This window comes from Pieris rapae, chromosome 6, assembly GCF_905147795.1.
Source record: "Pieris rapae chromosome 6, ilPieRapa1.1, whole genome shotgun sequence".
In the NCBI taxonomy this organism is placed as follows: domain Eukaryota; kingdom Metazoa; phylum Arthropoda; class Insecta; order Lepidoptera; family Pieridae; genus Pieris; species Pieris rapae.
Genome location: NC_059514.1, coordinates 8656129 through 8681141, shown reverse-complemented (window position 1 = coordinate 8681141; position 25013 = coordinate 8656129).

Below are 25013 nucleotides of genomic sequence, written 5' to 3'. Positions count from 1 at the left end.
CAGTATTCTATCGTATAATGTTAATTGTTTACAGTTTTATTGGGATCACTAACCTTTTAATTTCTTATGACAGCGCGTTTAGTGCGTAAAATTTTAGTGTATAGGTGTGGTAAAATATATGTTCTTCAGACTGACTGAAAATACATATGTACATAAACATAATAACATTGTCTCTCTTGTTTGTTGTACTTTTATAGTCAAAGTCAATAGATGTTCCGAAGCCCAAAGTTGTCTATATTTATCATACATATATATGATGAAATTGTTGAGTTTATGTTTGTTATCAGTAAGAGTTTCATACGGAAGTATGATATTGCAGACATATTGCTGCGTCTGTTTTATTTTATATTTGCAAAACTTCTCCAAAGCTCCAGGTATCTATATTACGAGCAATCCAGCTCAAAGTTGCTACATTCTCTGTCCAATTCATTTCAGCTACAGAGTATGGTTTAGGGAATCGGTAGCTTTGGTAATGTTGACTGCGTTTTACGTCTAAAAGTTGTCGTAAGCCTCTTTTCTCGAAAAAAAGATCCTGCCTGCAGAGGGGTAGTAAACTAATTAGAAATTAGATATTAAAGACAGTTGTCAGATGTATGCTTGAACTAAAAACGTATCATGATATGAAATATCTACTTAATATTATTTAAAATATGCCATATTGAGAACTTAAAATCTCATATAGGAAGTATAATTATGATGTTTATAATCTTCGTTCACCCACTTCCTATAAACCTTAGTCTGGGAAGGCCGTTTATAGCAAAATTGCATAATGATGTATTTTGCGAATATTTCAAGATGGATAGTGATGTTCTTTATAAAATATAGGGCTACGATATTTATTTATATGGCCACATATAAGAAGAATAAAAAAAGCGATGTGAATGTGTTATGGTAACGGCCGTGTGTTTTTTTAATACGTTTAATAGGGGCTTACATTGCCAGAAGGATCGCAAGTTCGAAGCCGTCCTTTCAAGAATTAGTAAATCTTTTCTTGAAAGACCCTATGTTTAATTGGTTCAAAAATAATTCAGTGGCAAAATAGTTCGACATAGTGGTGTTACGGGTGGTATTTCGTATTCTGCCTTGATGTTTAATACTGAAACAACTGCAGGTATTCATCCGAACAACTCCTCTTAACACTCTGCTAAATGTGGTAGAAGATGCAGAGAGACCCTACATCTCAACGCAACGCCAAAAGATCAAGCCGCTCGGACTATTGTTGAATACTGAAAAACAGTATATCGATTATATTTCACATCCCTATTATTTCCATAGCTAATTGCAAATTGCTGAGCTGTCAACACACGATAATGTGTCATATGAACGTGGTTCACGCGCGGACTTGAACCCAAACCTATCATTACACAAAATGGTCAAGTTTGCGTTCATTGAATACCAAACAAATTGCCTACATTATTATACATAAATGTAACGCATTACTATGTTTCCTTGATTTTTTGTTATTTCGTATAAAATCGTAGAGTAAATATCAAAAATTTATATCAATATCTATCTAAACACAGAGTGTATAAAGCTAGGTACAGGAAATTTAATCGGGAATGTATCTTTAAAATTACAAATGAATCGCAAAATATGAATGAATCACAAAATTCGAAGACTTGACCTCGAGCAGTTATTAAATTTATTTCTTGAACTTTGAGGAAGTTCTTTATGGAGAGAATTTTTTTACGAAAAACCCTATAAACCACTTCTTATTCCGGAATCTTAACCGACACTATGGGTAGCATAGCAAAGATCCATATGTTAGTATGTAGCTATTGAAAAGGTAGGTTAAGAAATATACGGCGATGCGAAGTTCGCGAGGGTAGCAAGTTATGATCAAAAACTCAAAATGAACTGTGTGTCCCGAAATGAACTGTGGGACGCAAAATTGTTCCGTTTTCAGAAACCGCGGGAAAATCGAGCAGCAGAATATAAAAAAACGAGTTTTGCCAAGAGTTTCATTCTTATTTGAAATCGTCTTCATCTGTATAGAAAAATAGTTCTTCTGATAAATATAAATATGACTAAACATTTTTTAAAACAAACTAAAGATTCGGAACTTTCATGCCAACTAACTTGTAGACTATTGATTGATTGACTAACATTAAACCAATGTTTCGATTTGAGTCTAAAAATAAATGGTCCCTTTAGCCATACCTTAAAAGCCTATATATATATTTAGCCATTGATTAGACAACGAAACCTTACATTAAACCTTACATTAAAAACAAATTTTATAGTTAGTTTAGAAATGTAATGTTTCTTTTATTAGATGATTGCACAGCAAAGACGGTTTTTCATGTAAAATAAGTATGCCATAACATTAAGCGAAAATAATATAAAGGAAAATTCCACCGCACGTCTAGTTATTTTGTACGAAATTTTTAAAGATTAAGAAGAAAAAAATACAAAAGCCGCCGACAGATTCATCATATTTCGTGATGGATCCACGAAATTTAACACTATTATTCTACTTCGATATAGCCAAGATTTTTATACAATTATTTGGCGAGAATTTTAATTTTACGGCAACCATGATTTTAGATGAATCTGTGGAATAAAAAAAACGAATTAAAACAATTTTTAAACATTTTATCAAAAGTGTCATATTTAAAATCGTATTTATGAAGGAAAAAAATATGCAGTAACATGAAAATATGCTTACAATAAGTTATTTTATTTAAAAATCCTTGAGTTAAGTACTAACAAATTTTATCCTTTTTATTATTAAATGATCATATTATTACTTTAATATTACGTTATTTCAGACAGAAAAGCATGAACATGAAGTGAACCATCTTGAAAAGAAAGGATATTGTAGTTTTTCAACAATGCGGCAGGATCCCCGGTCTGTCTTACCACTGAACGGCTGGTCTGAAGGCTCTAATGTCTTAGGTTGAGAAGCTGTATAATATCTTACATTGACCGTAAAATGTTATCTTTCAAGGTTACATTAAAATATTGTCAAAAGCTTTTTTTGCTGTCGCATTATTTTAAATTTTTTCACTTTTTCTTAAAACAGAGACACCCTACACACTGTCCGAACGCAAACACGGGTGCTGGCCTAGCAAAATTCTTCGCGCTTGGCTTGACATTTTGAATAGACCTTTACAATTATTACCACAATACGCGGTGCCTATTTTTCTCAAACTATTTAAATGTTTAAGCCCTTATTTCAAGGGGATAAGGTTCACTGATTTCTGCGAGATAAGTGATTAAAAAAATAATCTTGTTAAACGGTAGCTGAAATCTCTGGGCGGTTTGTGTTTTTTGATGAATTATTGACCTTTTCTATAACCACGTATCTGTCCTAAATAAACAAAAAATACCTTAGACTTCATAGATTTATTTTGGCTATTATTGAAAAAATGTTTCATATATTTTTTTAAATTTGCAGAACAGTAGCTGCTTATTTAAAAATTTAATTTTTGTGTTTAAAATAAAATAAGTAAATATTCACACACACTCATAAATATGTACGCATAGACACACCAATATTAATATTAAATTTAGGGTTTTTCATTACAGTTTCATGGCATATTTTTCTGATTTAGGTGAAAAAAAAGTATTCTGTTTTTTGTTGAACTAAAATAACTAGTATTTTTATTATATTTTGAAGTAACCAAAATCATCAAATATTACAATATTAAATACATTTAAGAAATCTTGTAACATATACCTACCGTAGATATAGTATTATGTATAATGCCTATGTTATTGTATAACGCCTCCACCGCTTGCACATATTAACTAAATCTTCATTGAAAATTCCAATAAAATTCTACTTTTTTTATAGAACAGAGGCCAAACGGGCAGGAGGCTCATCTGATGTTAAGTGATGGATGCTGCCCACGGACACTCCTAATCCCAAAGGTCGCGAGTACGTTGTCAGCCTTTTAGAATTGGTACTTTTCTTGAAGGACCATAACACTTACACTTACATATACGTAGTGCTACTTACACAACGCATAAAAATAATAATTGCTACGATAATATTTTCCATAAAATACATTCGGGCATTTTGTGGGTACTACATACTTGTGGGTATTTTTAATAAATATCACATAGAAGACGATTTTTTAACACTCAAACAATTCATGTAATGCCCGTGTTACGTTATCAAAGACGCACACACGTGTCGATGGCTTAATCCGCGGCTTAACCGACCACCCAGAACATTGGCTATTGCGGCCCATTTACGAACATTATAGGGGCTAGGGCAAACAAATTTAGGGTAAGATGTGTGCCTCTACGTGAATTACTAAATTATATTTCTAAGGCAGAAAAGCTCACATATACAAATCCAAATGTATGATGCGTGAATAGTTTTATTTCGTAATAAATGCGTAACAGTGAAATGTTATTAGCAGCGTTAAAACCTAGGAATTTTATAAATGATAATTCAAAAGGTTTCGATGTAGTTTTTGATAGTTTTAAAAAATATTTTTAAAAGTAGGAAATAGGCTCATAGACTTTGCAATGAACTAACAAAACCTCTAATTAGAATAATCATATCTTGTAAATGTTATTCCGATTCATAGAAATAATTGTGTACGAAAATTGGCACAAAGTAAGACCTAATTTAGTGTTGTACCATGGGCTTGAATGTAATATAGGTGAGATTTTGCACTATTAAATTGAGACCACCAACGTTTATTTTTTGTTTTTTTTGTGCAATGCGAATGTAATGATGCGTTCGTGATTTTTAGCGGTTTCTACCCGTTTTGTTCTTTTGAATTTGCTGAATAGCCATAAATACAAAAAGAAATCTCTCATATTGTCAGATTAGCGACGTACTTGAAGTAACTTATTTCCAAAAAAAAAGTTGTTTTAACCATGTTATTCGTGGTACGTCGTCTTTTTATATTAGCCTCTCAGACATTTAGTTTTAATCTAGAACATGCCAATTTCCATTTTCTTACAGTACTAGAAAACTGTGCAAGAGTATTGTTGAAAAGATGGGTTAAAGAACACGATCATACTAACACTGCTGTTACAAAATGATAAATTAATATATATATAATAGAAGTATAGGCTTAAGGGTGCGACCTTACTGCTGTGGATTCGATTTAAATGGTATGTTCTAGATAAGTACGCAAATAACACTTCCTTGAACCCCAAAAATATATCAATTGGTTGTTGATCTAATTTTATATATTTTTGTAATTTTTTTGTAGATATTTATATAATACTACGAACGCATTATTTTATGTTAGATACGTTGCATTGGTTGGTTGTACCATCATTGACTGATATGTATTTTGCTATAGGTAATAGTGTTGAAAACAATATGAAAGTATTCGAATTTGTTCAGAACGTAAGGAACATTTTTTTGTAATGATTATTGACATAAAATTGTTATAATACAATCATTTTTTCTACTATCATTACTAATGACATTGCTCAGTCGACCGTGATGGTACGCGTATTAATGATCAGCGTGATTAGCTGTCAGGGGTCACAATCAAATTTCCGATATAATTTATATTTATAAAAATAAATGCAAACATTACACAACACAACATAATATTCTATTTACATAGTAATAAAAAATGGGTATACAAAATTAGTTAAAAAAAAGTTTTTGGTCTTTGTAGCAGAACTTTAATAAAGCATTTCCTCGCTGTATTTGCGATATTTATTCCTTGAACGAGAAAAGCTCTGAGTATGTAGGTTTTTGTTTGATTCAATGTGGCTTTGTATTTTATAAGCTAAACTATAATGTTATACAGACATTGTTCAAGAGATAACTTGGCGATTAAAAATAGTGGCGGAGAGTTTATTGCCAGTTCTCTCTTCCATTCTACGCCCTTGATTTGAGAACTGGCAGTCAATGTAAAGTTAGAAGCATTCAACGTATATTAATTTTTTGACGTTCATAAGTGTACATTATGTAACCTACAGGAATTAATTAATTTTGAATTTCAATTTTAATAAAAAACACGAAAAATGTGGCTATCTGATACCTTTGATACCTTACATCTTTGTAGAGTTGGACAAGAGTTATTAAATTTAGATTGTGCTAGTGATATTGATTTAACAAATGTTTGACGTCCAAAATAACCTAGTGTCTCAGATTATAGTCTGTAGTTTAATGATATTTATTAAAAATGTGTTATTAATTAAATACGTTACATTCATTAAAAACAAAATCTCTGATCGCTTAGTGAGAAGGTTGAATCTCTGATTGGCAATACCCACTATACTACCTCGAGTATTTTCGATTTTTCACCTCGATTTTAGGGCCGCTATCTATCGCGGACATCCTAGGACATAAGATAGAAGACATCTACCCACAACACGTAGAAAAATTTACTGCTGGGTCGGGCCTCGAACACACGACCTCGAAGGAAAATTTAACTTAACTAACACCAAAATTCCCGTGTTATTTATTAATTTATTCAAATTGCATAACAGTGGTCTAAACGCACGCACCAAACCGCATTGTAGTCGTAAACATCAGAATGTTTGGTTTGATTAATTATAAATTTGTGCTTGTTTCACATAGAACATGAATTTAATAGTTTCAAAAATTTCTAAGAGGCATTTTTCGTGTCATTTAGGTTAGTTTTTTGATATTTAACTATGATAACTCAAGTTTTACAAGTATAAATTACGAATTATTATATATATTTCAATTTCCACTTTGTTGAACCAGCTGCCCACTGAAGTATTTCCGAACCAATTCAACGATGTATGTCAGGCACAGAAGGTTGATCATCGCCTACTAGAAATGATCACGGATCAGATACAAAAATCTGAGGCTGAGACCCTTGTAGCACAATTAGTATACATTTATATATTTTTTATAAGTTTTGGAACAAAGAAATTTTATTAGATTTCTTAAAACCCGAAGGATGACATTTTTTATCGTACTTTACCATCCCGTTAATATGAACAGGCCTTAAATGGAGGCGGTTCCAAACTCTGCTAGACTTACTAGCACCAGATAATAACTCTATAGGTAGCCTAGATCACAGCTGTCAAGCTTGCAATATACCATTTGCATATATTATCAAACCTAAGTGCCTGAATACGACTACTTTAATATGCATATTTTGGTACTAATAATTACATTGAATATGTAGTGCTCCTATTAAAAATATCACAATACTTTATTCATTACAATTTGTATATAATGAGCCGTCGCTTCATCTCCGACCATATGTGAACCAATTAATTTCTATTTATACCATTAATATTATTACACTAAAATAAAGACAAAGATCAAATTGTGAATATAAAAAAGGTTCAAATTAAAGAATAAATTAAAATACATTTAACTGTATGTGTGTGTTACATTTGGCTGTGCTGTGTAATGGTGTGAAAGTGAGTATAATTATGTACGTGAAAGTGTATGTTTGTATGATGCAGGTTACGCTATGAATATTCTTAATACTCCTTTTAATCATTCTCCACGTCAGCTCAAACTTCTTATCGTTACGAATCCGGCTTACCCAAAAAGTCATCAGAGAATATTAGGCACACACTTACTTGCCTATTAGAAAAAACAAGTGATAATGAAACAGACAGAATCTACGGCCCAGTTTTATTGCATACGAACACTCATAGAATAATGTTTCTAGTAATATGAACTGGTACAGAGGTTCCATACTTTTTCAAATTTGGCATTCGAACTAATTTTGATTTTTAAACCAATTAACTTCACTCATTATTTCATACGTAGATAATATATTTCATTTTAGAATTAAAATCTAGTGTATATTAGAAGTTCGGTTTTGTCCTCTTGTTGTATATCAAATAGGGATAACTAATAAATAATAATTATATTTGAGATAGCACCAGAGTGTTTGTTGAATGTGAAACTAAAGCTGTTTGATATATGTACTTGTATTTTACGCTTTTAATATATCTATAGAGAGATATATATAGCTAGTTCTTCTTAATCACAAATTCGAATTAATATGAGAGGATATAGTCGTGGACAGCACCTCATAATTCATCATTATTATATCACAAGTCTCAGTTATTTATTACGCAAGAGAAAAACGCCGCCTGCGCATTACAACCTTGGTGTACAACCGCAAGTTGATTGCGTCCATCTACCACATGAATTTATGTAATTACAAAAATAATCTTAAAAGGATTATTTTGGAAATAACATGAACGTGGACCCATATTAATTTTTATCATACATACCATATTATATATAATGTAATACTTATATATAATAACTATATTACCTTACGTTTATTCACTGTATATTTTTTTTTTATTAAAAAAAATATATATAAGATTAGTTAGATATTATTAGATATAGAAGTAGTTGATCAGCTTCCTGTGCCTGATAGACCCATTGACTTTCGGGTTTATGGCAAGTCGGTTTCATCGCGATATTTTTTCTTCACATATAGATAGAAAGTCTAATGGAGCACAACCGGTGATCGATGCTACGACCTGAGGTATGAGAATCGCGCGTTGAAGGTAGGCCAACCTGCTCTCAACACGATGCATAAAGCCTATGCCTTTATGCATCGTTAGCCTTTTCATGCCATATTAATGACACGGAAGGCTGAAACCTCTGTACACAATTTTTCATTTCATTACTTCTAAACTAAATTATACTAAATTATTCAATTGTATCTCAACTAAGACGTAGATTGATATCAGTCAAGACAAGGATTTAGTGAGTACACAACGCTATCAGTGGACTGTGTAGTCAGTGATATGAATAGTATTTAATTAGGGATATGGTGACCGCGGAGATTGGAGGACGTCCTCGTATCGCGAGGTGAGGTCGCTGTAATATGCGGAGCGTACTTTAAACAATTCCAGATATTTAAAAATTTTACAATTCCGGTTCAACTCGATAAATATTTTTAGGTTTGAAAATCATACGTATATTCCAAGCCTCAAATAATTACGTTTTCAGATCTGATCCTCAGAATGATGTTTCTGTTACCTGACCAATTTTAACTAATAGGAAAGTAGGTGATCCGCCTCCTGTGCCCTGACGCACGACGTCGATGTTTTTGGATCTAAGCAGTTTTCCTCACGATCTTTTTTTGTAAACTGTAAGTACAATGTTGCACAGTCGGGGATCGAAACTACTACCTCAGGGATGAAAGTTAAACTACACTTTAATAAGTGTAGTAATATATTCTATCTATCTAACAAATATCGCGATCCAAGGAATATCGCTTTCCGCGTCGTTTGTAATCTGTGCCTAGAGCCAGGTATTTTCCATCTGTAAAGACTTATCAAATATTAGCCTTTCCAGCCGTTGGACCACACACTATTCGAACATACAATATGGATGTAATAACAAATAATTACACGTAGACTTAATAATCTCCTCTTTCGGTTATATATTAATTTCAAATGTATAAAGGTCAAACAAGGGACAATATTACTATTTATTTAAGTCTGACAATGTTTGCTGAAAAGGCATATAAATAAATCTCCTTCCTAAAATTATATAAAATATATTATAGTTAGTATAAAGACATTTCCTCTCACGTTTCTAAGAGAAAACAACCACAGAGGTGTCGATCCGTTACGTGTATCAATAAAATTATAAGATTTGATAGTATACAGTATTGTGGTCAGTGGACCGCAAATATAATGTTTGAAAACCAAATTGCGTAAGCCATAGAGAAGGATAGAATAAGGTTTTTATTTTGACTGTAAGCTTCACTGATTTTAAGTCATAGTCGTTTATAGATTATGCTCTTAATTAAGTTCACTAAGACATTGTTAAAAAAGCCTCCTTTCTGAAAAGTTTTGTCTGCTGTTTGCTAGTCTGCCACCATATTGTTAATATTGTACGACACCCGTAAAATTATTAAAAGTGTTTTGTTTAAACACTTAAAAGATCGAATATTGTCGAATTTAAAGAGTGATCTATATAAATAAAAACGAAACGAAAAATATATGGCACAGCGCAAAACTTGAAGACCAATTCAGCATTTATTTTTTGAACTCTGAGAAGATTTTATGAAGAGAAAAATTTGAATCAAAATCTAATCTAGCTCAATCATCAAATAAATGGTTCTAGTGTAAACAAAACTTTATTTTGCAAGGAGTAGTGGTTGATGTATTTGTACATACAACTACTAATTATTTGACAGACAGTTTTTTTGCGAACGAGTCTCTGTGGGTAGGTATTTAAAATATGAATACTTAATGCACCTAAATAGTAATAATAGTAATTAAAACAAATTTAAAATTGACCAAGACGCATTAAAGCGAGGAAATGCTGCTAGCGTTAAAGGTCTACTACCACATGGACGAAGCCTTTTAAAAGTGGTTTAATTTCCTATTTATCTATTTAGCTTAAGTAACAATAATTTAAGAGATAAAACAGGGTTTGCTGACGTTGTATATAAAACAAAAGAACCAAAATGGAAATCGCAACAAAATTGTAACCCTATGGCAACCAAGAGGCCATAAAAGAAACCGAGGTAGGCAATTTATAAGATGGGCCAACGAAATTGTGGAAATGGCAGGAAAGACCTGGATGAGATTGATATACAATAAGGAAAAATGGAGGAAAATGGGGGAGGCCTTTGCCCGTGGGCACACAGAATCAGTTATCGTAGATTAATAAAAAATAGGTATAATGTTTATATTTGTATTCTTATATAAGGCTATAAATAAATAAAGCTTAAGAATATTTGTATATACCTACTACAGTAAGTTGTTGTATATTTAAGTATATCATATTTTCCTTTACATCTAGAATCTAAAGTTAATGTTAATGATTACTATTTAGCTTAAGTAACAATAATTTAAGAGATAAAACAGGGTTTGCTGACGTTGTATATAAAACAAAAGAACCAAAATGGAAATCGCTGGACTATAAGAGGAGCAGATAAATGGAGCAAAATTGTAACACAATGGCAACCAAGAGGCCATAAAAGAAACCGAGGTAGGCAATTTATAAGATGGGCCGACGAAATTGTGGAAATGGCAGGAAAGACCTGGACGAGATTGATATACAATAAGGAAAAATGGAGGAAAATGGGGGAGGCCTTTTCCCGTGGGTACACAGAATCAGTTATCGTAGATTAATAAAAAATAGGTATAATGTTTATATTTGTATTCTTATATAAGGCTATAAATAAATAAAGCTTAAGAATATTTGTATATACTACAGTAAGTTGTTGTATATTTAAGTAGCTTGATATATTTTCCTTTACATCTAGAATCTAAAGTTTTTTACACCGGCTTTTTCTCTCGGCCAACACCTCCTGTCTTCTTGCCGATGAGTAGGGATGCCAACAGGCTTGAATTTAATGAAGTGTAATAAGTGATACCATGATGATCCTATGTTCCAAAATAAACGTATTTTACTTTTTTATTTATTTTTTTAAATATGCGATTATCCGAATATTGTGGATATAAGTGTTGATTAACCTTTTTGAATTCAATTAATTTTAAATTATCATGAAGATTCACTCGTGACCAGAATACTTGCGCACTTGAAACCAAAGATTAATGCTTAGAAGAGAAATAATGTGGTATTTTCGCGATTCGCGGTTGACATCGAATACAAACTAATCAGTAGGCGTTATCTCGTTGGGAGCACGACGTTGCAACGGTAATGCAGTATAGCGGATGTTCAAACGTTTTTGTACGGACAGAAAAATAAAGAACAAATCCATCTTCGTGAATATAGGAATCTCTTATTTCTTATTTAACCTCATGGATTTATTTAGTAAATAGATTGTCTATAATTAATATTTGTCATTTGTCAAATAAAATTATCTGAACAAACATGACTGACATGGTATGTATTCCGTTTTAAAGGCAATTTTTCCGGGTACCACCAATATGTGGAGCTAACCACTGAAGTAGGTACCCGGCCCAATTTAGGGTCTCAGAAAAGACCAAACCAATTCTTAATAGGTCACCGACACCCTTGCAATCCTTCTTAACGTAAGCCAGTCGCCCTCTGTTCTTAAAAAAATATTATTATACATTAAATAGTTTATAATACATTATATTCAAAGGGCCGCAAATCTAAGTCTAGTGTTATGTATTTTATAACACCTTTTTAATCTAAATGATATATGTACAAAAGGACATTTATATTTCTATCTGTACACGCAATATCGATTGAAGATTGCATGAAATTGCAAGGTAAACGCGATGCGACGCGACCGACTCTCACGCATGACCACTGTGGTCAATTTGAACTATGACATTAGAGCTTCAACAAACCAGTCGTAGTTTTATAAATCCTTTTACAAATCATTCTATTAAGTCCTCACAATTGGTCTCATGTTACTGTAAAAATTGAAAATAATTATATGTTGGTAGGTTGGGAGTTGGTAGGTTTGGTTTTTAATGTGTATCGCAATAACGATAAACCCGGTATTACGAACACATTTTTAAACAAAAAATGCCAGTAAAAAATTCATTTTATTCTATCTTTTGTACAAAAAATGTGTAGACACAATATAAAGCTGTATAATGACAATCTTAGTTGTACAATAAAGTTGTACTTTTATTTATTATATTTAGACATTTCAACAATGAAACCCATTTCTCTTAACACTCAACTTTTTCAGACAATTGTTCACTTAAGACTCTAACATACGCCGATGACTTTGAGGATTTGACCTCTACAACAAACAATAATTTACTAACGCCATCTAGTCTAACAAAATAGTGAATAGTCTAACAAAACTACGTGAATACGAAACCAATTATTAGCTAAATATAAAAATTTATAAATAAATATTGGTCTAGAAAAAATGGTGGCTGCCCATTATTTAACTAGTACATACATGATTTTTTTACATGTTTAATTCGTTCTGAGGTTAAAACTTTTTAATGTCAGTATTGCTAAAATACCGAAACCGAGTCATCATCATCAGCTGACGATGGACTCTGATGGTTGGTACTGGATCTCGAGGATGGTAACCAGTAGACATACCGTCATTGAGCTCGTTGTAATCAGCTCAGCGTAACGATACTAGAAATGTGACTATATGAACCTGATGATGGACTCCGAAGGTGAGTAGTGGATCTCGAGGATGGTAAGGAGCAGACATACCGTCATTGAGCTCGTTGTAATCAGCTCAGCGAGACGATACTAGAAATGTGACTATATGAAGCTGATGATAGACTCCGAAGGTGGGTACTGGGTCTCGAGGATGGTAAGCAGTAGACATACCATCATTGAGCTCGTTGTAATCAGCTCAGCGAGACGATACTAGAAATGTGACTATATGAACCTGATAATGGACTCCGAAGGTGGGTACTGGATCTCGAGGATGGTAAGCAGTAGACATACCATCATTGAGCTCGTTGTAATCAGCTCAGCGAGACGATACTAGAAATGTGACTATATGAAGCTGATGATAGACTCCGAAGGTGGGTACTGGGTCTCGAGGATGGTAAGCAGCAGACATACCGTCATTGAGCTCGTTGTAATCAGCTTAGCGAGACGATACTAGAAATGTGTTATATGAACCTGATAATGGACTCCGAAGGTGGGTACTGGATCTCGAGGATGGTAAGCAGTAGACATACCATCATTGAGCTCGTTGTAATCAGCTTAGCGAGACGATACTAGAAATGTGACTATATGAAGCTGATGATGGACTCCGAAGGTGAGTAGTGGATCTCGAGGATGGTAAGCAGCAGACATACCGTCATTGAGCTCGTTGTAATCAGCTCAGCGAGACGATACTAGAAATGTGACTATATGAAGCTGATGATAGACTCCGAAGGTGGGTACTGGGTCTCGAGGATGGTAAGCAGCAGACATACCGTCATTGAGCTCGTTGTAATCAGCTTAGCGAGACGATACTAGAAATGTGTTATATGAACCTGATAATGGACTCCGAAGGTGGGTACTGGATCTCGAGGATGGTAAGCAGTAGACATACCATCATTGAGCTCGTTGTAATCAGCTCAGCGAGACGATACTAGAAATGTGACTATATGAACTTATTAATATTTAATATTAAATAAATATTAGGTAATATTTACTATAATACCACTATATTTCTTTGAGTTTATTGAAAAAATAATCAATTTCAACGATTCGTCTTCCAGTTGAAATTTTAAATATTTTTCTTGGTTCTGAAACCTACGAGTGCAGCATGTTATATCTAAGCCCGAAAATGAAATCAGAGTCAATCAGACCCAGTACCCACCTTCGGAGTCCACCATCAGGTTCATATAACACATTTCTAGTATCGTCTCGCTGAGCTGATTACAACGAGCTCAATGACGGCATGTCTACTGCTTACCATCCTCGAGATCCAGTACCCACCTTCGGAGTCCATTATCAGGTTCATATAACACATTTCTAGTATCGTCTCGCTAAGCTGATTACAACGAGCTCAATGACGGTATGTCTGCTGCTTACCATCCTCGAGACCCAGTACCCACCTTCGGAGTCTATCATCAGCTTCATATAGTCACATTTCTAGTATCGTCTCGCTGAGCTGATTACAACGAGCTCAATGACGGTATGTCTGCTGCTTACCATCCTCGAGATCCACTACTCACCTTCGGAGTCCATCATCAGCTTCATATAGTCACATTTCTAGTATCGTCTCGCTAAGCTGATTACAACGAGCTCAATGATGGTATGTCTACTGCTTACCATCCTCGAGATCCAGTACCCACCTTCGGAGTCCATTATCAGGTTCATATAACACATTTCTAGTATCGTCTCGCTAAGCTGATTACAACGAGCTCAATGACGGTATGTCTGCTGCTTACCATCCTCGAGACCCAGTACCCACCTTCGGAGTCTATCATCAGCTTCATATAGTCACATTTCTAGTATCGTCTCGCTGAGCTGATTACAACGAGCTCAATGATGGTATGTCTACTGCTTACCATCCTCGAGATCCAGTACCCACCTTCGGAGTCCATTATCAGGTTCATATAGTCACATTTCTAGTATCGTCTCGCTGAGCTGATTACAACGAGCTCAATGACGGTATGTTTACTGCTTGCCATCCTCGAGACCCAGTACCCACCTTCGGAGTCCATCATCAGGTTCATTTAGTCACATTTCTAGTATCGTCTCGCTGAGCTGATTACAACGAGCTCAATGACGGTATGTCTACTGCTTACCATCCTCGAGATCCAGTACCCACTTTCAGATTCCATCAGGTATCAGGTTCAGCAACTTATTTTACTTGGTTGTACAAGTTGCACTTGAAACTTGACAACTCTAAATTTGAGTTTTGTTTGGGTAGGTACTTATATACATATACTTATAACATACAATAATTTCCGAAGTTCATGTCCTCGCCTCACTTGATATTTATTTTTATATTTTGGCATTTCTAAAAAAATCCGCGGGTAAAAACTAAAATACGCAAATATTTTATTATTATTGGCTTCGACACACAAGCGTAGTCCTCCCGTCGCAAAGCGTTGAGGTGGACTGAAGACAAGCCGCATGCAGGGCTCGCGGGTGTGAAATTGCGGAGGGAAGCCCATTGCGCTTGAGTTTATTTACCTTTTATTACTTTCCATGCCCAGGAAACGAATTAATACAATTTTTTTTTTATCAAAATAATAATATATGCTATATCCAATAATACGTGTAAGAATAAAATAAATCGCATAAACCGTTTTGGAGCGAATTTGTAATTTATGTCTAATCTACGGTTCGATGGTAAATTTTTTTTTGGGAAATTGGTATTGCTTTTATCTTTTTTGATTTTATCAATCGATACAGTAGGCTTCAACCCACAATATATATTTTTTTCAAATGCATATGAGCGACAGTTCTTCCAACAATTTAATTTAAACTAGGGCTAGTTGACCGATTTGAGCACTGTTCAAGCCTTAAACCAATAATGTCAATGCTTCTGTTTCTGTCAAAATACAAAAACACTCACCGGAAAACAATTACAGTAAAAATAAGCTTAGAAAAAAACAAAACAAAAAAGGATCATGTCCAAACGATTGACAAATCGCCTTTGTCCGAGCCGTTAAGGCCACAGAGTAAAATCGAAACGCACAAAACAATAGTCGAACTGAAGCTGTGCCATAAAGTTCGTAATGGGTTGTTTACTCTGTAATAGTAATAGAGAAAGATTAGTGGATTGTTGTTAGGCGACCGCAAATTTGTCGGACCACCTTGCAGGGAAATGAAATTTATGGTTCTTAGCCACGGCGAGGACGAAAGCCGCTTGCATAATCTCCACAATTTATGGCTTTTGTTAGGTTTATTAGGGATTCTTTTTTTCATGTTGAAAAAAAGTTCACTGTGAATTAGTAAGACGACAGTTTTTTTTAATACCATTTTAAAAATGATTTTTGCTAGGGCTTTAAAATGTATTGCGTTACTTAAGAATGAGTTTTTGGCCAAGTCGACAAAATACAAAGTATACAAAAAAATATGGATTGATAAATTTTTAATTACATGACACTAAATTCAAAATTTAGATTTTTTGTCAATTTTGCGCCTAATATCACCGGTATTCGCTTTCTGACTTTATATTAAATAGTCACTATAGCACTGGCTACCCCATTATTAGTATATCGGCAATTTGATATTCAAGGAAATAACGATCGATAAAATTGATTTCACAAGAGCCTATCACCAAAATCTATCACGCCTACATATGGTATTGAATCTGCACGTGAGGCAAAGGTCGATCCTTGTATTAGAGAGAGGAAATCCGGAGTCCATTGTTGTATTACACTCAGGCAATATACCTGACCCACAGATAAAAGAAAGACCGGGAGCAATTTTTTCTTAATTATACGGTGTTGGAATCTAAAAAAAACAGATGCAAAAAGTATGCAAATTGTAACGGCCTCTGTTCTTAATTTTCTCACGTTTTTTTGTTTAATGAGGGTTTAATTTGAAGAACTCTTTGGGGTTTGATTTGGGGTTTTTTTATAGATTTTTTGTTTGCGAAAACAAAGTCTCGTAACACGGTTGTCGCAAAAAATAATTACGCTCTGATTTATGCACATTATCTTGGAATTCATTAATTTTTTGTCGCATTTTATTCGGTACGTTTCATCCAATATTTGTTATATTATTAAAACATGTAGAACGTATTTTATATTTATTTTAACGACGTTTTAATACTAGTTATTTAGTAGAATTCAAAATTTGTTATTTTTTTTATATTACATGTATATTATATATATGCTCGTTTTAACGACTTGGTCAACAGCAAAACGTGGGAATGGACCAATAATCAATATCAAAAATCGCAAATAACGGAACAATGCAAAAAATACTATCTTCACATCACTTTTTACCGTGACACAAACAAAGGGAGACCGCATCATCTTTTGTGCATCCGAAGAAATAAATTAGAGTATCCTTAGGGGAGATTTTTACCGTTAATTTTTTATTAAAAAAAACATTATAAAAAACGTTGTGGGAAAGTTAGCTTAGGAATATGACGGGAAGTTGATGTAACATTGGTGTTTTATGACGGACAGATATCTTTCACTCAGTAAGCAAGTCTTCTCAAAAATATTGCGAATATTATTTTTGCTAGAGAGAACTGCCCTAAGCATGTCAGAGTATTCTGAATTATTTGTAGCCTCATAATGTAAGAACTACTGGGGTTTTTATTTTAAAAAAGAGTACTACAGTTTCGGCCTCGAATCTCTGTACTTATTGTTGTTGATTTTTTCTTTATAATAAAGAAGAAGGTTCTTCTGGATCTGATGCTTCATCAAGCAAGTATGTGTTCGCACATGGTTGAATGCTGGCATTAAATTGCACAAGGAATATTATTTTTAAGTTCGAAAATCAGTGGTTACTTGTAAATATATTATTGTGGTTTACACATAGTAGGTTTTTATACTATAGTATATTTTTTTATACTTCATGGTTAGGTGAATCTATTCAGTAATTTGGTAAACAAATAACACGTGTTTACTTCCGCCTTCTAACAAAATACCCCAAACTATGGAATTGGGATCGTCAAGAAGCTACCGATTGCATTTGATACGCACTGGTTCCCAACATTTTTTGCTTGCTGAAAATAGCTTTAATGTGACCACAATGTTACAACTGATACAGAAATGAGAAGGTAAATCAATCTCTTAATGTGTTTACATCCGCTTTAGAACTAAAAGTTGTCATTAGAATAAGTTCATCATCCATCCATTATCCATTTAAAATATACGAGAAATACACAAATATACGAGAATATTATAATCTTAACCTACATTATAATAATATTTAAGAATTGATTAAAAGAAAAGTACAACGAATTTAAAATAATTAAAAATTAAGCACTAAAGTGCAATACTATCAGATATTAAAAACACAAATATTAAAAAAAACAGAGACGGCACTTCCTATTTGAGCATCACTGCCCCCGGACCCCTGTTTTTTATAACATCCTGAGAGTCCCGTACGATGTTTATAAAAACATATGCACATTTTTTAAGATCATCCAAATCAAGGTGCATTGAAGGGACATCTTTTAATAATCTAAGTGCATTTTTTATACGTAGTTTTTATATTTTCTCACGCAATATTCAATAGAAGAGATCTGTGGGTAGATACATCCGAGGCTTTGTCTGGATCTCGAGTGGAATAATTTTATATTTTATATCAAATCTATTGTAAGGAATTGTTATGATTTAACAATATGTGAAAATTTTGTTGCATTGAAAACTAAAAAAAAAGAAGACTAGAGAATAATTTTGTAAAAATTCTGTTCTACGTTGGATTTGTCGTCGTAGCTATCATAACAAGATGGTTACTCTTCCCTTATTATAGTTGAACAGTAATGATCTTGAGATTTAATGAAAACATACGTAATAAGTATAAAAAAATCGCAATTATATTTACGATTACATGCCGTAAAATTAATATTATGTATTCACTCCTTCCAAGGTTTCTTCTATATTATATCTAGATCTAGTCGTTTGCCTGTAACTTATTAGTGGAAGATATGCCCAATTTCTTTTTTAAACAGCGTATGAGCAAATTAAACATCTCTAGCAAAAATCTGTCTGTCAACTGTCACGCAATAACCATAAAAAGTTACCCCTTTTCAAAAACTTGATAATGGTAGCTCATTTTCAGTTTACAATTGCATACATTAAAAGCTCCCGCATATTCATTACTATATAAAAACGGTAATTTAATATAAACTAGATAAAATACAGCTAATATAACAAAAAAGTTATATAAAAACTGCTACCGCTAAAGGGTGCGTAGAAACAATAAAAAAAATCGTCCCATTAACTGGGGCTTTGGGACATGCGGTTAATTTAGTTAAATCTGATTTATGGTTCAAATTTTTAGACAATGGTTAGTAAATTATGGCTTAATTGCTAATAATATGATGTCAACATATTAGTAATTGGATTATCGGTCATTAAGTGATAAAAAAATCGGTTGTCTGTAAAGTCGGTTTACTGGCGATACTTGAACGTGACAGCGTCATCAGAAAATACTGATGGTTGAATTTTTCAAAAGAAAATTTTAATGTTATTTGTTTGATAGATATGTATTTTGTATAGATATAGAGAAGGAAATGTCCATGGAATTCACAATTGAATTGATCAAGTTACATTTATTTGTACGCAGAAATAAAATATGTTAATGTTTTAACGAACGAACGCTGCCGAACGCGGCCCATTCTGCCTCTTTGTCGCTCGTTCCGCGATCTGGCTTGTACTTCAGGCCTTAAATATAACGCCTCAGAGCGAGGTAACGCCGCATGAGACATATTTTTTCGTGTGTGCAGCCGGCTCCATCGAATTCTAAGACGTTGTCACGTCAAAAATTTAGTTGAATTTTTCTGAAAGGAACATCAATTAAAAAGGTAGATTACTAAATAATTCCTACCTAAGCAATGGTTTTGATTATATGCTATTATATAAATAGTTATGAATCCGTTGGAATAAATTGTTAATAACTAATTTTCGCTCCAACAAAGCCTTAAACTTCACTTAAACAAAGCTTATTTCGCCATCACAATGAGAATGACACGATCTTTAGCTCGACAATCAACACAGCCTCCACAATGGTGCATCCCTTTCACTTTCGGCTATGTCAAATGACTCGCCCATAATATATTTTGTTTACCTCACGACTATAAGGTTATTTAAAAGGTGGTACGTTAGTTCAGTAATAATAAAATTAATATTGCGATAAAAATAAGTATATTGATCTAAATTAATCTTAAAATGTAAAATTATTTCTTTTAAATATTTATTTTAGATGTAAAATTGCTGCTATTTGGTATGATGAAATACGAATAGAAACATAATTTTATAAAAGAAATTGATTAAATACGGTTCATATACGCTAGGTAGGTACTTACAAAATAACAGCAGTTTAGTTTGTCATAATTATTATTAGTTAGTCATATTTAATCTAATATTTTTAACATAGATATTTAATACACAATGAAAAGGTAATTGAAATATTATTCACAAATTCCCAACAAAAGACTTATTAGTCTACTTTATATATATATACCTATAACCACCGTAGCAGTTTCTCCTTATCAGTCTGAGAAGTCCCTAATTTTACTAATACAAAAAAAAACAGCACATATTGAATTAGCGCCATTAAAAAAATTCCGTTAAGTGACAAAGCAGATACAAAACAAACGCACTAACGAACTAAAAGGCATAAATTATTCAAATTTGACTTGTAACTGTGTCTATGCAAAGGGTTATAAAAACTCTGGGGTACATTTTTTAGATCTGAGGGGTCACGGAATTGTTTGGCCAACGTTCGTTACGGTGATGCTGAATATTAAGTGGCTTGCGCTATGTATGCTTAAGTAATTTCAAAAACAGAATACAAATAATATCTAGAGATATTTAGTAGATAAATCAGTTCAATTCAATCACAGATGTCGCTAATACAAAAAAATAACAACTATGAGTCCTTGATGTAACTCGAAAAATATTAGCGTCTTCTTGTATATACCATCTACATATGTAGGTATTTGCGTGTTGTTCCCACGAGTATGTAAATGCGTGCGCCTATTTCTACTGCTGACACATTAACTTCTTAAGATGTCATGGAAGATGGTGTAATGGTTGCAGCTCCTTACAAACCTTTTGTAAAATAAAAACTTGGTGGTTAAAAGAGTGGCGAAGAGTTTATTGCCAGTTCTTCTCATCTATTTTATGTCCATGATTTGAGAACTGGCAATAAATCTAAAATTATAAGCATTTAGCATAGCATGTATTTCTTTATAGACGTTCAAAAGTGTTCTATAAATAAATTACCTAAATGAATAACATGATTTTGAATATTGAATTTTATCACATACATTTTCTGCAAAAAGCTTATAAATCTGTAGACAAAAAATTACACTTTACATTATGTATTTTTTATTAAGGAAACTAAACAAATATATCTGTATACAGAAAAAAATATAAAAGTGAAACATAAACTAAATACATTGGACATATCCACAAAAAGTTTTACAAATAAAAAATATAATGCAAAGCAAAACAAAACATGACAGCACAAAATTTATAAATTAGTATAACGACAAACAAACTAGTATCTATAAGAAGATAGATACAAAGTCATTTAAAATAATTATATTAAAACTTTGCTAAAACGTTACCATTTAAATGATACTACAATTTTAAGCTATGAAAATGCTTACCACCTATAAAGCCATTTTTTTCTTTCCAACCAACGTCTTGAAAAAAATCCACACATGAGGCTTGGCCAATTCTATTTAACTTATCTGAAATGACAATCAAACAACCCATTCGTATAAAGGGGATAAAAAATCTTAGCCCGCTACCGCAGGGCATCGCTATAGAATTTTTTAACAGATATCTCTTCGATAGAAAAAATACGCGACCAGGTGTTGCAAAAAACAATAAAAAGGATTGGACCCTTTTTCAAAAACGTGTAATCCTTTGGCGATTTTTGTGCTTGGGCTATCCTTTTGAAGATTTCTATATCAACGGATTCAATTAATTCTTTGTTGCGATATCTATTGAATCTTTACTTAAAAATATATAAAATACGGCTGACTTACGATTTCTAAACACAATTGCGTTTGTTGTTAGATAATGCCCAAGAGTTGCGATTTGAAAGAAATTTATAGAAGTTTTCTTGGTCCCACTTGTGAATTCCGATTTGGTATATCGCTATTTATTTATCGTAATTATTAAGTTTAAGACGGCAACAACTTCCGACCTCTAACGACGGTGGACATGATTCAGATTCTAATCTTCATAGGCCTGTGCTTTCATTTAAATTATCTGAGAATATCCTTTCTCTACGGCTATAAACACGTCAAGGAATATTTTTAAATTTCGAATAAAAATTGACGATCAAATCGTTTTTTTTTTTAATTGGCGTTATGTTTTGGCCATTCAGAGACTGTTGATATTTGTCTATAGGTTTTCGAAAAATATTCTTACCTTTAACCCTTCGTAAACTGGTCGTTAGGTTTTATCGCTTTTTAAGTTTATCAGTGAACAATGCCGCGGTCTGCACGTGTCCGCGTACATTATCGATTGTCCTTACCTCACATGCGGGTAGTAATCACTTGTTTTTGTTCACCACCGGTGGCCTATTCTGTAACCTCGATACAAGAACATCCTATTGACAACGTGTAATGAGTTTACAATCAGGGTAACAGCGAACTGGGATTTATTAGTAGACATTTTATATAACTACTGTTACGAACAAATTAAATCCGAATGATTTAAAAGTTTAAAAATATTGTTTTTACACTACATACAACAATAATTACATTTTGTTTACGCAATTTTCGCTACAACAGTTCGCTAGTTCGTAAATTTATTGTCTAGTTTATTTTTTTAACTTTTCAACATTTCGCTAGTTCGCAAAGGTCTAGTCTATTCTTATATATATATATACATATATATGTGTGTGTGTGTGTGTATATATAAGTATGTTTATTATTTAAATATGTAAACCTAATTGTAATCAAAGATAGGTAGAAGGTATAAATCAAATTCGATATCACGCTTGTATATTAACTTTTAATACATCTATAAAAACCACTTCCAAATAAATTTCTCACGAAAATAGCAAATCGGACAGCAGATGTATCAAGAAGATCCCTAAAAAACATCCTGAGAACGTCTGTAATCCTCACCTATGACCCTAGGCCAGTGTGACCGTTAAAAAATAACACATCTGAGAAGAGCATTGTTTGCGAAAACGTACCTTGCAATTTGAATACAGTTTTTTACCAAGAGGGTAGACACAAAAACTCTACCCCACGGTCCATGTGATTTTTTTAAGAGGCCAGTAAGGAATATGCATACATTCAAATTGATTTTTTTTTCACACGCTCGCTTAACGATTGTATTACTTTAATCACGTTACAATATACATTGTTAATGCTAAGATTTATTATGAACTAATGTGACTGAGAAATAAATTCATTTTAACTTATTTTGAAATCATTTTTAGTTATATGTTATCAGAAAAAAAATGAAAAACAAAAAAATATTTTAATCCTTTACATTTTTTATGGTGTAGTGGTTGCAGCTCCTTACAAACATTGTGTTAAAAAAAAAACTTGGCGATTAAAAAGAGTGGCGGAGAGTTTATTGCCAGTTCTTCTCTTCCGTTCTACGCCCTTGATTTGAGAACTGGCAGTAAATGTAAAATTAAATTCATTTAATATTTCTTTTTTTTGACGTACATAAGTGTACATTGTTACCTACATGAATAAATAAATTTTGATTTGATTTGATTGATATGTACCTAATTTAAAAGTGATACAAACTTGTAACATATTTAATTCATTGATCACAAAAGGTTCTCCACTGCGTGCGGCTTTTAGTACGCTCTTTTCTTAAGACTGTCTCGTGTATTGGGAAAATGTTTTAGTAACATTTATAGCATTATCTTGTATGGAAAAGTTATGGCTGTATGGATGTTTCGTTATCTCTTATCGGGGTATTTAAATTCAAGGGACTAGGCGATGCGGGCTAAACAATTGTTTACGTGGACGACATTAAATTAAAATAATTACACAATGTTTATCTGGAGTAGGGAAATCCACAGTCATATGTATTTCCTTTAATTGTAGACAGGACTTATGGGATATTAGGAAAATAAAAGAAAATATATAACAAATCTTAAATGTATTTTGTGTAGGTAATGATTGAAATTAAATGGGCTTTATTATTATTATAAATTGTTATATTAATAAAAACTAAAACGAACTCAAATACCAGTAACTAAAAAAAACTTTGGACTTTTTTAAGTCGGAATACACGCGATTATAGATCAACTCGATCTTAATAGTGTCTAATTGATAATATTTTTAGTCATAATATTATATGATATATAATTTTCGTAAACATAAATGTTACATAAAATTTTATTTAAATTAATAATACTAGCAATTTAAGCAGAAAAAAAATAACATGCAAAAATTTATATAACACAAATAAATATCCACTATTTAATCAAAAAAGTCAAAAGTCAACAATAATTTATTCATGTAGGTAACATAATGTACACTTATGAACGTCAAAAGAAAAGAAATATAATATGATTCTAATTTTACATTTACTGACAGTTTTCAAATCAAGGGCGTAGAACGGAAGAGAAGAACTGGCAATAAACTCTCCGCCACTCTTTTTAATCGCCAAGTTATTTTTAAACAATGTTTGTAAGGAGCTGCAACCATTACACCATGTTCTATTTATCCGAATCCATTAATCCGAATACTTATTTATTTTTTCGTTTTAAATGAAGTTTTGAAGGAAGAATTCTCAATTCTAAAGTAGCACGAAACGTGATTTTCCATAAATACATTTGCCTTTTGCATATTTTCATTAAATACCGCACAGTGGTTGAATAGGTCATTTGATACAGGTAGTCAAATTACCGTACGCTATTCTTTAGGAAAAAAAATGAAAAAATTTTGAATATCGAACACGATGCGTGTACGCAGCTGTTTTGTCCACTTTTTGTGCGTTTTATTGAATGTACCGTTAGTACTTTTTTGCGTGATAGATCAATTTATTTATTGTTTGTTGACAGATGCGTCGGCCTCTTGAGAATCAAACCTATTATAATTTTGTCGATGACATGACGA